Consider the following 12,953-nt stretch of genomic DNA (forward strand, 5'->3'; position numbering starts at 1 on the left):
TGATTACCGGTTTCGGCGAAACTAAAGCCGCCATCATCGGATCTTAAGACACACACACGTTACAACATCAAGGCATTGTTTGCCTTGATGTGGTAACCTGTATGTGTCGTAAGACACATAGTTTTACAAGCATCTAGATCTCTCCCATATGAGCACAATGTGCTCCCTACAAAATATTTTCTTATAGTTTTTGCGCAGTTGTCTGCTGAAATCTATATTTATGAATGTCCCTATATACTTTCCTTGGCAACGGCCTTGCCGCAGTGGATACACCGGTTCGTGTCAGATCACCGAAGTTAAGCGCTGTCGGGCGTGGCCGGCACTTCGATGGGTGACCATCCGGGCCGCCATGCGCTGTTGTCACTTTTCGGGGTGCACTCTGCCTCGTGATGCCAATTGAGGAGCTACTCGACCGAATAGTAGCGGCTCCGCTCAAAGAAAATCATCATAACGACCGGGAGAGCGGTGTCCTGACCACACGCCCCTCCTATATGCATCATCATCTGAGGATGACACGGCGGTCGGATGGTCCCAGTGGGCCACACGTAGCCTGATGACGGAGTGCTATATACTTTCCTTACCGCGTCGCATACCCACAAGGTCACCAGGCGTCATTCAATCTCCCACCTCTCTCACTGAGAAATGGTCATTATGTTTTGGGTCGTTAGTGTCTGAGACACGTGAAATATCCTTGAAAAAAAAATGGTAACCATGCATCACAGACACAAATGTCAGCATTTGAGAAAGTACGAGCAGTTGGTCTCAAAGCAGCCGGTTGTGCTACTTGGCGAATCGCTCGGCATTTGAATAGGAGCGATGCCACTACTCGGCGGTACTATTAGCAGGAATGGGTGAGCGCGTCCGAACACAGCGTCAAGAAGGAAGCGATCGGCCTAGAGAGGCGACAGACCGTGAGGACCATGCAGTCATCAGAGAGACACTCAGAGCCCCACATTCACCATTATCATCGATTTGACGTATAGTTCGTGCTTCAGTGACCGCAAGGACCTTTAATAGGCAGCTCACAGAGCGGGGCAGAGCTTACGGCGTCTCTTGCGTCGACTACCATTGACTTCTGTGCACCAAGCCCGTTTGCAGCCGTGTCGAGCATGTTGGGCCTGGAATCTCATTGACCAGAGTGGAACTGTGTGCATTGATGAATCCCGCTTCGAACTGAGCCGTGACGACCTGCGGAAGATGTGTCTGGAGAAGCCCCGGACAGCTGTGGGATACCAACTCGACTGTCGCCCACCATACAGCCGTACAACCAGGGGTGATGGTCAGGGGTGCCACTTCTGTTAAAAGCAGGATCTCTTTGGTTGTCATCCGCCGCACCGTTACAGCCCAGCGGCACGATGATATTCTACGACCCGTTTTGTGGCAAGCATCCTGGGCTTACAGTTCAGCTAGACAGTGCTCACCTGCTCCCGACTACAGTTTCTACTGCTTGTCTTCGTACTCGCCAAACCCTGCCGTGGCCAGTAAGGTCACCGAATCTCTCCCCAGCTGAAAACCTTTGGACCATTATGAACAGGGCCCTATGCCAGCTCAAGATTTTGGCAGTCTAACGCGGAAATTGCAAAGAATTTTTCACGATATTCCTCAGAGGAAAAGCAACAAATCTGTCAATCAATACCATCGAAATAACTAACTCCATAAGGACCAGAGATTGAGCAATGCGTTATTGCCGCGCGGAGTGGCCGCGCGGTTAGAGGCGTCATGTCACGGATTGCGCGACCTCTCCCGCCGGAAGTTCGAGTCCCACCTCGGCCACAGGTTGTGTGTTGTTCTTAGCGTAAGTTAGTTTAAGTAGCATGTAAGTCTAGGGAACGATGACCTCAGTAGTTTGGTCCTTTAGGAATTCACACACAACGTATTATTTTTGGGTAAGGTACTTCTGTTTGTGGATTTTGGCACCTGTACACAGATGCTGAACTTGCTCCCGTTAGGCTGGTTTGCCGCTGTTCTCCGTCACTCCCTACTGAAGCTACTAAATTTTCCCTCTCCCTGGCTATGTGAACTCCCCTTATGCATGATACACCTGAATATATTAAAACTGTGTTTTCCTTTGATTGTTATCTGATCACCATTTCTATGATCTTGTCATTATTGCTTGGGTGTGTAACTAATTTGGTTGAATATATTATAGGGCATATACACTACTGGGCATTAAAATTGCTACACTAAGAAGAAGTGCCGATGATAATCTGGTATTCATTGGACAAATATATTATACTAGAACTGACATGTGATTACATTTTCACCGAATTTGAGTGCACAGATCCTGAGAAATCAGTACCCAGAACAACGACCTCTGGCCGTAATAACAGCCTTGATACGCCTAGGCAATGAGTCAAACAGAGCTTGGATGGCGTGTACAGGTACAGCTGCCCATGCAGCTTCAACACGACACTGCGATGTCGCCAAACACGGATGCGACCATCATGATGCTGCAAACAGAACCTGGATTCATCCGAAAAAATGACGTTTTGCCATTCGTGCATCCAGGTTCGTCGTTGAGTACACTATCGCAGGCGCTCCTGTCCGTGATGCAGCGTCAAGGGTAACCGCAGCCATGGTCTCCGAGCTGATAGTCCATGCTGCTGCAAGCGTCGTCGAACTGTTCGTGCAGATGGTTGTTGCCTTGCAGACGTCGCCATCTGTTGGCTCAGGGATCGAGACGTCGCTGCACGATCCTTTACAGCCATGCGGATAAGATGCCTGTCATCTCGACTGCCAGTGATACGAGGCCGTTGGGATCCAGCATGGCGTTCCGTATTACCCTCCTGAACTCACCGATTCCATATTCTGCTAACAGTCATTGGATCTCGACCAACTTGAGCAGCAATGTCGCGATAGGATAAAACCGCAATTGCGATTGGCTACAATCCGACCTTGATCAAAGTCGGAAACGTGATGGTACGCACTTCTCCTCCTTACACGAGGTATGACAACGACGTTTCACCAGGCAACGCCGGTCAACTGCTGTTTGTGTATGAGAAATCGGTTGGAAACTTTCCTCATGTCAGCAGGTTGTAGGTGTCGCCACCGGCGCCAGCCTTGTGTGAATGCTCTGAAAAGCTAATCATTTGCATATCACAGCATCTTCTTCCTGTCGATTAAATTTCGCGTCTGTAGCACGTCATCTTCTTGGTGTTGCAATTTTAATGACCAATAGTGTATTGGCCTTTAATGTGCCAAGTTCTTGCTTGCCTGACTTGTGTATGAAACTTGTGTGTGAAATGTAACCTCGGGTATGGTCGTGACAAGCAAATGCCGGCGGCCCACTGGCTTGTTTCCCGTGCTCACGTAGGAACGTCTTAGTGCGACCCAGCACTTCTCTTAAAAGAAGGAGTTTATGATATTACTGTTGTGTAAATTATTACTACTGTGATTTCGTGCTTGGGTATTAGGGCTCAAGCATATCTTCTTACTTCAAGCTTACTTAAGAGAATATCTTTTTTTTAATTTTTATTTGGAGGGGTCCATGTTAACAGTTGGCTGTTCAATCAAATTAGTACCTGTGTTTGGTCATTACTGTTAAACGATTAATTGGTTAATCTTTGTTTTAATTGTCCAGTCATTGTAGCACTTAGATTTTGGTCGGTGTCTGCGGCTGGGTTTGCATTTGGTATTCTTTTGTCAGGCTTTTGGACGTTACTTCAGTCTTGCATGAATTATGTGTCTGTTTGTTTGCCCTCGGCTTCCAGAGCTGGTGTAGCATTGGAGCCTTTGGCCCCGGCGTGTTATCCACTACCCGCCGATTGACTGGTCGTGGCCAGTCGACATCGTCTGTGTACCTGTCTGCGGCGTGGTGTTGCGCCTCCTGTCTTGCGCTACGCAATGAGGCGGCGCAGGCTCCTCGCTTGCCACGGCATCTCTCTATAAGTTAAGTTCTTCATCTCATGGCATTCGGACTTAAGTTTAAATCAAAGTGTCCGCTACCCTAAGTCATCCTCGCCAAGCCTTGCCTCAACGAGCCCAGTCTTGTCTTGTATTGCTTGATTTGAAGATCTTTCAATTTTTAATTGTGCATTGATGTAAATTTTAAAATTGGTCTCACCTTCTGTTCCAGAATTGTTAGCACCCAAAGGACGTTTCAGACCTTTGTTGTAATCCTGGACGTGTAAATTTTAAAACATTGTCAAATGCTGAACTTTTAAAAATTTGAATATTGTTACTTTCCTGTTTGAATAGCTGCTAAATTGCTATTTATTTTAATGGTAATCCTGAACTTGTACAAATTTTTAAGATAAGGGCCACCTTCCTTGTTTGAAGTTTACTATCTAATGAGTGGGTTTCAAATTGTTGTGGTAATGCTCTTTCTGTAATTGTTGTGAAGTCAGATTTGCCTGATTGAAATATTACGGATGTTTAAAGGACTTTCGAGCTGTATTTTTATGAATGTTAAACTTGTGATTTTAAAAGGGTATTACATGTTCTGAAAAACAAAAAAAGTATTGTAAGTTTGGTCCTTTTGGTTTGCTGTTCTGAATGCTATCAGGCAGTTAATACTGACTTATATGTTATTGATTTTTTTGAGTGTATCTTATTAAATAAAGGATTAGCAACTATTGTGAAGCGACAAACAGCCCTCCGTAAACTCAGCCTTTACTTTGCTCTCGCCCGATAGGTTATTGTATCCTGGGTCGTCCACTGAGATTTCAGTAGCGTTATATGGGAGCGAAATGTGGTTTATAAACATTATACACAAGAAGAAAATAGAAGTGTTGGTAGTATGCTGCTACAGCAGAATTGTGAAGACAAGGTGGGTATACCGCTTGAGTAATGAAGAGGTGCTGAATCGAACCGGAAGGGGAAAAAAAAAGGTACAAAACGAGTAGCAGGAGGGATGCGCTGACAGACACATCTTGAAGCATTAAAGAATGTTTAACGTGGTAGTGCAGGGACGTGTGGGATATAAAATTTGTAGAGGGGTAGTAAGCATTGAATACAGTAACAGTTTGAAGCACACGTAGAGGTTGCAATACCTATGTAGAGAGGAAGGCAACTGCGCAGTATGGACTGCCGTGGAGAGCTACATCAAAGCTGTCTTCCGACTCAAGATCACAAGCAGAACTCAGGCACTTCAAGCATTTCTTAGGAAAGCAGACTGAGTGAATATAGACTGATACCAGAAACGGCATCAAGTAACCTAACGAAGATCTACATGCATTTCCTTATTGTCAGTAGAAGGGGAGAAGTGCTTCAAAACGCAGATTTTTATGTTTGGTACTTGCAAAGTGCGAGTCAATAAATTTTTCATAGTTAGTGTTGGCATGACTGACAACATTTGCCTGTAAATTAGAGAGGGAGCGAGTATTAACTCAACGTAAGATGAGGCCATCTGAAAAGAGGACGCGTCCTAGCAGCAGCCTTGCTACAGAGTAAAGAGTCTTTCCTCTGGCGACCTCCCACCTGCGAGGACAGAATGTTTAGCCACTCACTCTGGTTTCTACAAACATCGGGACGCGCTGATAAGCGACGGACGCAGACGGCACTCTAAGGAATAGATACAGTACACCGAGTCTGAGTACGTTGTTACTTGGTTTTTGGTGTTTGTAGACGTAGTAAAACCACTTTCCACTCTTCTTTAGTAATGTATACAGTACATGTTACGAGCTCGCCTGATAAGACGAATTGCAGACCGTTCTATCTCACATTCAGTTTTTTTCACCAGCAGTAGCCGCTAAAACACTTTTCCTATGGTACACACAGTTTTGAATCAGTGTAGCACATATAATATTTAGGGTTCCCAAACAACACTATGCGAAACACAGATTGCTTATGTGTATCCAAACATTCTCGCTAATACTGTGACATAACAAGTGAATCTTCTTTTTTGAGCTGGAATTATTAACTTTCGATAGAAACCCTGCATACCTAGGTTTTTACTTTTTATGCTATTTGCTGGGTTGGCTCTGTTAGATATTAGACAAGTGTATGTTGTAAAGATGGTTTTCCAGGTTCTTAAATGCCATATGTATAACTAAAACATAACGTCTATAGGTAAATGTGACTTGAGTCATCCTTGCTCGAAATTTTACAGAGAACTTATTTAAGGAATTAGTTATTTCCACATGTTTAGTTATAGGACGGCAAAATGTATTGCTGTTATTTTGTAGCACACTGGACTCATATTTGGGACGATCGCGAGTTACCGCCAGACTACTTAGATGTAGGTTTCCTCTGATTTCTTGAATCCCTTCTGGCGAATGGCATGATGGTTCCTTTAGGAAGACCCCGTACATTTTCTGCTACAATCTTTTTACAACTAAACCAGTTCTCTGCATCTTTCGACGAGACGAAAAGACTAATATACGACACGATAGCCCGACGAAAACAAAGGATAGGTTCAAGAGTGGAATTAAAATGCAGGGTGAAATGGCATCACTGACAAGACTCCTATCCTGTATGATATTGTTGGTGAATCATAAGACGTGCTGTATGGAATGAACGGTCTTATGAGTACAGAATATTGGTTGAGACTAAACCGAAGAAAGACGAAAGTAATTCGTAGTAGCAGAAATGAGATTAGAAAAAAACTTAACATCAAATTTGAGGCCCATCAAGTAAATTAAGGAATTCGTCTGCCTTGGAAGAAATATAACAAATAACGGACGAAGCGAGGGGGACATACAAAACACACTAGCACAAGTTCAAATGGTTCAAATGGCTCTGAGCACTATGGGACTTAACTTCTAAGGTCATCAGTCCCCTAGAACTTAGAACTACTTAAACCTAACTAACCTAAGGACATCACAAACATCCATGCCTGAGGCAGGATTCGAACCTGCGACCGTAGCGGTCGCGCGGCACCAGACTGTAGCGCCTAGAACCGCTCGGACTCTAGCACAAGTAAAGCGGGAATTACTGGCTAAGAGAAGTCTACTAGTATCAAACACAGGCCTTAAATTGAACAAGAAATTTATGACAACCCACGTTTTGAGCACGGCATTGTTTGGAAAGGGATCATGGAGTGTGGGGAAACCAGAGAAGATAAGAATCAAAAGGTTCCAGATTATGTGCTATAGAACGATGTTAAAAATTAGGTTGGGTGACAAGGAATGAAGTTCTCCGCAGAATCGGTGAAGAAAGGAACATTTCGAAAATACTGACAAAAAGTAGGAAAAGGATAATAGGACATGAGTTAAGAAATCAGGGAATAACATCCATGGTACTAAAAGGAGCTGTAGCCGGTAAAAGCTGTAGAAATTGGAAAAGTTTAAGAAATGCAGAGGACGCTGGATGCAAGTGCTACTCTGTGATGAGTAGGGTGGCACAAGAGAGGAATTCGTGTCGGACCACAAATATCCAGTCAGAAGACTGACGACTGAAATCAATATCAAACAATGCTCAGCCTGCTGTTTTAAAATTGGTAGCTTAGCGGGTAGTTGTCAGGCAAATCAAACCGTCTGCAGTCCAATCCAGAGCCCATCCTAACACTATTTGTGTCACTTACCACTTCTTTCACTTCCAGCAATAAACTATGAAGTGAAAAAGTGAAGTTGCACCATACTTCAGAGTCCATATCAATCTGCAAGTTTCTCTACAACTGGCTACTAAGGTTGGAGGAGCGCTCCTGTTCAAATGGCTCTAAGCACTATGGGATTTAACATCTGAGGTCATCAGTCCCCTAGACTTAGAACTACTTAAACCTAACTAACCTAAGGACATCACACACATCCATGCCCGAGGCAGGATTCGAACCTAAGACCGTAGCATCATCGCGGTTCCGGACTGAAGCGCCTAGAACCTCTGGGCCACAGCGGCCGGCGAACGCCCAGGCAGAGTACTTCCAATAGGACGATGCCTGTATATGGTTAGCAACTGTAAATAAAATAGCATCTGACTGCAAGAATGGTTTTATTAACTTTTTTATTATATGATAGATTTCGGTACAGCTAGTCCCATCTTCAGATGCACTTGTGCATGTAGCAAAACTTTCCAAAAATTACATTACATAAGTGCATACACAACGTTACAGCATTTCCTGTAAAGTGTACGTTACAAGTTGTCAAGCTTTCCAGTCATAAGTTCAGGTTTAAGTTCTTATGCTTAAGTGAGAATATATATGAAATTACAGTTACTCACAGCCTAGACCAAATATTAAGTCAATAATATTTTCTATCTTTGGAATACTAATATCGTTACATGTCCTTTTTAACCAATTTTCAGTTGAATTAAAACCAGTTATAGTGGCAGTGTGTAACTAATCTCTACAAGCATTAAACGTTTACAGTTTTGACAGCAAACTATACTGAACATGAGTGACGACTTGCCGGAAAGGATACTGAGTTATAATAAAATACTGTTTCACACTCCATAAGATACATAACCAAAGCGTGAAATTAATTTAATGTCACCTGTAAGACCGTCAGTGATAAAATAGAAGTTGCTAAAGTCACTAGAATTATGTTACATGACACATGGTGTAATTACTGACAATCATATAAAAAACATTAATGCAATAGACATTTCTACCTGACTTTTGTTTAAATTTAAGGAATATTTATATCGGGAATATCATTTCTAAAACCATAAACCGTTTAAGTAATTGATAATCATTACGATAAAACTGAGTGAACATTATTCTGGTCGGGCACCGAGACAAGAAAATAGTCCACAGGGACGGGCAATAAATGGACCTTAAATCTTTGCCTTCTGCCTTTCCGTTAAGTAATGCACTTCTTATAAGTAAATAAATTTGACCTACATAGCGTAGCATATCCAACACAACACAAAGTCCATCACTAATAAACTTTGTCCTCTCAGCAGACGGTAACTGTCATAATAAATTACTTGAAGCCTGTTCATAGGTTAGTGATCCATGCAGATATCCATTATTGTTCAAATTATTACTACAATAATACTTAAAACCAATAACGCTTCATTATCTCAACTTGACACACATTGTGCTCGTAGCTTAAACCGCCATCTCAGTATTTGTTGTACTTTTCAACGTTAGATTTATGGTGATCATATATTTCAGTGTACTGTAGTAAAGTTACTGTTTTTGCAAGCTACTTGGAACATATATAATGCTTTACAACTGCTTCAGAAATTAAAACCGCACATCGCTGCATGACCTCTCACATGACCAAACTGAATCTCATTTTACGCTCCACTGACCACGCTTTTGGGAATACATTCTGGAAGGACTATACAAATATTACGTAATGTAGATAATCAGTTGGATCTTAAGTAGTAAAACTGTGGAGTTCTAATTATTCTATTTCGAATGCACCTTCCTTAATGACAGTTATTCCATTTTAACCTTGTTCTTTAAATTCCTCCAGTAGCTTGCTTACCATTTGTTTACTAAGGTTCATAATCTTACTTAGCGAAGCTATATCAGATTGGAACTTTAATCTTTTCTCAATTCCAGATTGCAGTTTATGAATTTCATAATAAAAGATTTCGACAAAGGACTTCAGCTCTGTAACCATCGCTCCACACTTGTTATGTATTTCCCCGACCTGTTCAGTTATCTCCGATTTACTTTGACCATTATTAGATAAGGCTTTAATTATTTATCTCTGCCAGGCTAATTTACATAAACTCTCTAGTTTAGAAATTTCTTTCTAATAGAACAAATAAGTTTATCCTTCAAGTCAGCTAGCCATTTTCTTATTTGTTACTGGAGATTAGTTTAAGACCTCCTCTTTCTTTTTAATGTTAATAAATAGTCGAGACGTTTTTTTGCTACCACCTATTTATTTATTTGTACCGTACATTGTATTTGAGTGATATTTGTCTTGAGGCCCCGTTTCACCGAGTCACTTGCCAATTTTATATCCTGTCTTAACACTCTAGTTTGGTGATGTAATTCACTTTCAACTTCTTGTAACTGGCATCTAGCTCGTCTTATAATTGGACAATATTAGATTCTAATTTACTATGATTACATTTCATGTTCTTATAATTAGCATCAAAGGATTCCATTTTACTATTTAATTCTCTCTAAACGTGCTTTCCATAAGACATAGTAAACTAGGTGCTTCCTCATTCTATGAACCACTACCTTTTTCACTGGTTTCCTCCTCTTTTGATATTACAAATACATTGCCACTTAAACTGCTATATCACTGTCACTCCAAACTGGTCTCCAAACACTACATTCCGCCATGTGTGTCAGCAAGTCCTTCTTATAATTATCCTTCCCTCCCATGGTTTCCTTGATTAATCATTAAAATATTGTCCTTATAAGTTATCTGCTGTTGCAAGACTTTGTAGGGAAGCTGGTGTGTAGATCAGCCACGGACTGGGTGGCGTGTGTTGCCAATGGACCCACGATGTTGAATCTGCAGCTGCGGCCTCTAGGTTGAATAGCCACTGGACGCATTGTTGAGAGACGCCACAAGTCGCTGCTGCCACCTGCGGTGTACGTCAACGACCCGCCCGGTGAGGTTGAGGGTCAGTACCGCAACCTTGTGTGGTAAGTTCTGTATCCGCCAGATACAGCATGGACTCGCAACAAAGCGAGTGATCTAATCTACTCGCAGCCCGCGCTGCGCACTCAGCGGCCGCGTTGCCCCTGTTTCCATGAAGACAGCGTCGCCAAACCTTGGACCTTCGTCTAGGCACCCGGCGCCGCAATGTCCCTCCCATACACGCCAAGTGCCGTAGAAGAGTGTTGAGATATGAGCTGCGCTGCATCCCCCACCGAGAGGAACTGTGCAGCACGGCCAGGCAGACTCACAAGTAGAGGTTGAAGTTGTCACGTCAGCCCAAATCAAACTGTTCGCCCACTAAACTTAAAAGTCTTCCTAATATCAGTCGACTGCCAGTACTATCCTAGTAGGGTCGCCAGTGTGGCGTTTCTCCCCGTTGCGAGGCGATTAGAGAGTGGAATTATTAGGTTGGTGATAAGTTCGTACGGTTTTTCCATAAGTTTAATAAACACAACAGATACACATAACGTATTTTAGTCATCAATAATATATTATCCTTCACTATTTACAGCCGCTGGGGTACCTTTTCCATTCTGCAACAGTTGAAATGATTTGGTTTTCACACAGAGAACTCATCATGTTCAGAGCTCATATTCATCTGGAAAGGAAATTCCTTGAAAGTTGTTGGATAGAGAGCGGAAGGGGTGAACATTTGAGGGCCCAAGATCAGATGGACATGGTGCATGTGGAATGACTTCGGAACCCAACTCCTGTACAGTAGTTTTTGTCAGTCATGCAGTATGCGTGTGGACGTTGTCGTGACGTAACATCACTTCACACAATCTGCCTTGCTGTTGGTCTTGGATTATGCCTGTAAGACACGTCTCAGTTGTTGACAGTAAATGGCAGCAGTGATGGTTACACCTCGGAGAAGCAACTCTTAGTACACCACACAGTCGCTGTTGCACCAGATGCATAACATTATCTTTTGTGGATGCGTGCAGGTCTTTGTACGGGGAGTTGCTGCTTTGTTTTGGTTCAACCATCGCTTTCTTTTCCTATTATTCTCATGAAGACACTACTTCTCATCAGTATTGGGACAAGGGGGTGTAAGCATGTTGCCAGATGTATCCAAGATGGTGGCGATGACCTCATCCAAGATGGTGGCGTGTAGACTTGGCAACAGCACATGACGTCATCGAAGATGGCGGTCTGGGGTGAGAAGGGAGATGGCGGGAAACAGTGTGGTAACTATGTGGTCTGGAGTCCAACTGACCTGAGGTGGTGGTACTGCTTCTGACTCCCTTCACTTCCATGTCGACGTTTTCTCCGATTCCTCTTGCTGCCGCATACTTGTTCCCATGTACAAATTATTCTGTGCGAACCAGAAGATACACAAGTACTTCATCAATTTCCCCACATTTTTGTGTATAATCAGTCAATTTATATCTATTACCCGTCATTTATCGCAATTGTATCGATTTTTTTATGTCAGTTCTTTCCATATGATCATGATATAACCTCTGTGTTCTAAAACTGCTTGTAAATGTACCACAGCTGCCAACACCTAGCCCAAATGCACTGATCAGGAAACGTAGTATAGCACTGTTCTCGATTGTATCCAGTCACCTCCACATTTGGATAGCGTTTCCTCTGTTTTTTGTATGTCTTTGTGTGCTGCCACGTTATAAGAAACTGCAACAGTGGCTGCCGTGTTGTCAGTCTGAGGTGCTGCAAACGTCAATGGACTCTTCGTTTGGGTTTTTTGTTAACCTAAACAAGCCCTTCTCCTGAATCAAGGTATGTAACCTGGCTGTGCGATCCCGCACTGTCATGCAAGAATATGTATTTCCTCTCAGGCGCTAGTCGCATGAGGCCATTGTGATCATGCGTTGTGTTGAGTGTGGCCCTCCTCAGCTGATAAGTTATGTATTCGCACTGCATATGTGGGATACCATCCAATATAAGCAGCAATATTGGGGAATAACAAACTACAATTCTTACATGCCACGATACTTCGGATGTCGGCAGCTGCTGGTAAAGCTATCTATTTCTAACTCGAGATGTAATACTATCTGCACACAAGCATCAAATGTGTGATTTCCGAATGAAAATCTACCTGTCTAATATTTCCTTATGTATAGAATGTAGCTGGAATTACTGGTATAGTTGTTCTGAAATGCTAATTATCTGCATACCGAAGCATGTCGTATTTACAGTGTTGCAATTTTGATGGCTAGAAAATATTGCGGAATGTGACTAGGTCAGTTAGCGAATTTCAGAGCAGAAAAATCGGTGGTGCATTCGTCTTTGGATGCCCATATATACTAGGGCCGTTCAATAAGTAATGTACCGCTTTTCTTCTGAAAGCAAGTTGGTTTTATTCAGGATTCCAATAGACCATATTATTCCCCTCTCTTTTGGGTTCAAAATCTTATTTTTCAACAAAATCTCCGTTCAATGCGACGCTCTTACTCCACCTTACTGGGACTGCCTGTATGCCCGCATGGTACCACTCTACTGATCGACGTCGGATCCAACGTCTTGCTTGGTCAATAG

General features: G+C 42.8%; 1 pseudogene; it reads left to right on the forward strand.

Annotated features, from left to right (window-relative positions):
- Window positions 1–245: 245 nt before the first annotated feature.
- Window positions 246–363, forward strand: LOC126413534 (5S ribosomal RNA; annotated as a pseudogene).
- Window positions 364–12,953: the final 12,590 nt, after the last annotated feature.

Source organism: Schistocerca serialis, chromosome 7 (assembly GCF_023864345.2).
Source record: "Schistocerca serialis cubense isolate TAMUIC-IGC-003099 chromosome 7, iqSchSeri2.2, whole genome shotgun sequence".
In the NCBI taxonomy this organism is placed as follows: Eukaryota; Metazoa; Arthropoda; class Insecta; order Orthoptera; family Acrididae; genus Schistocerca; species Schistocerca serialis.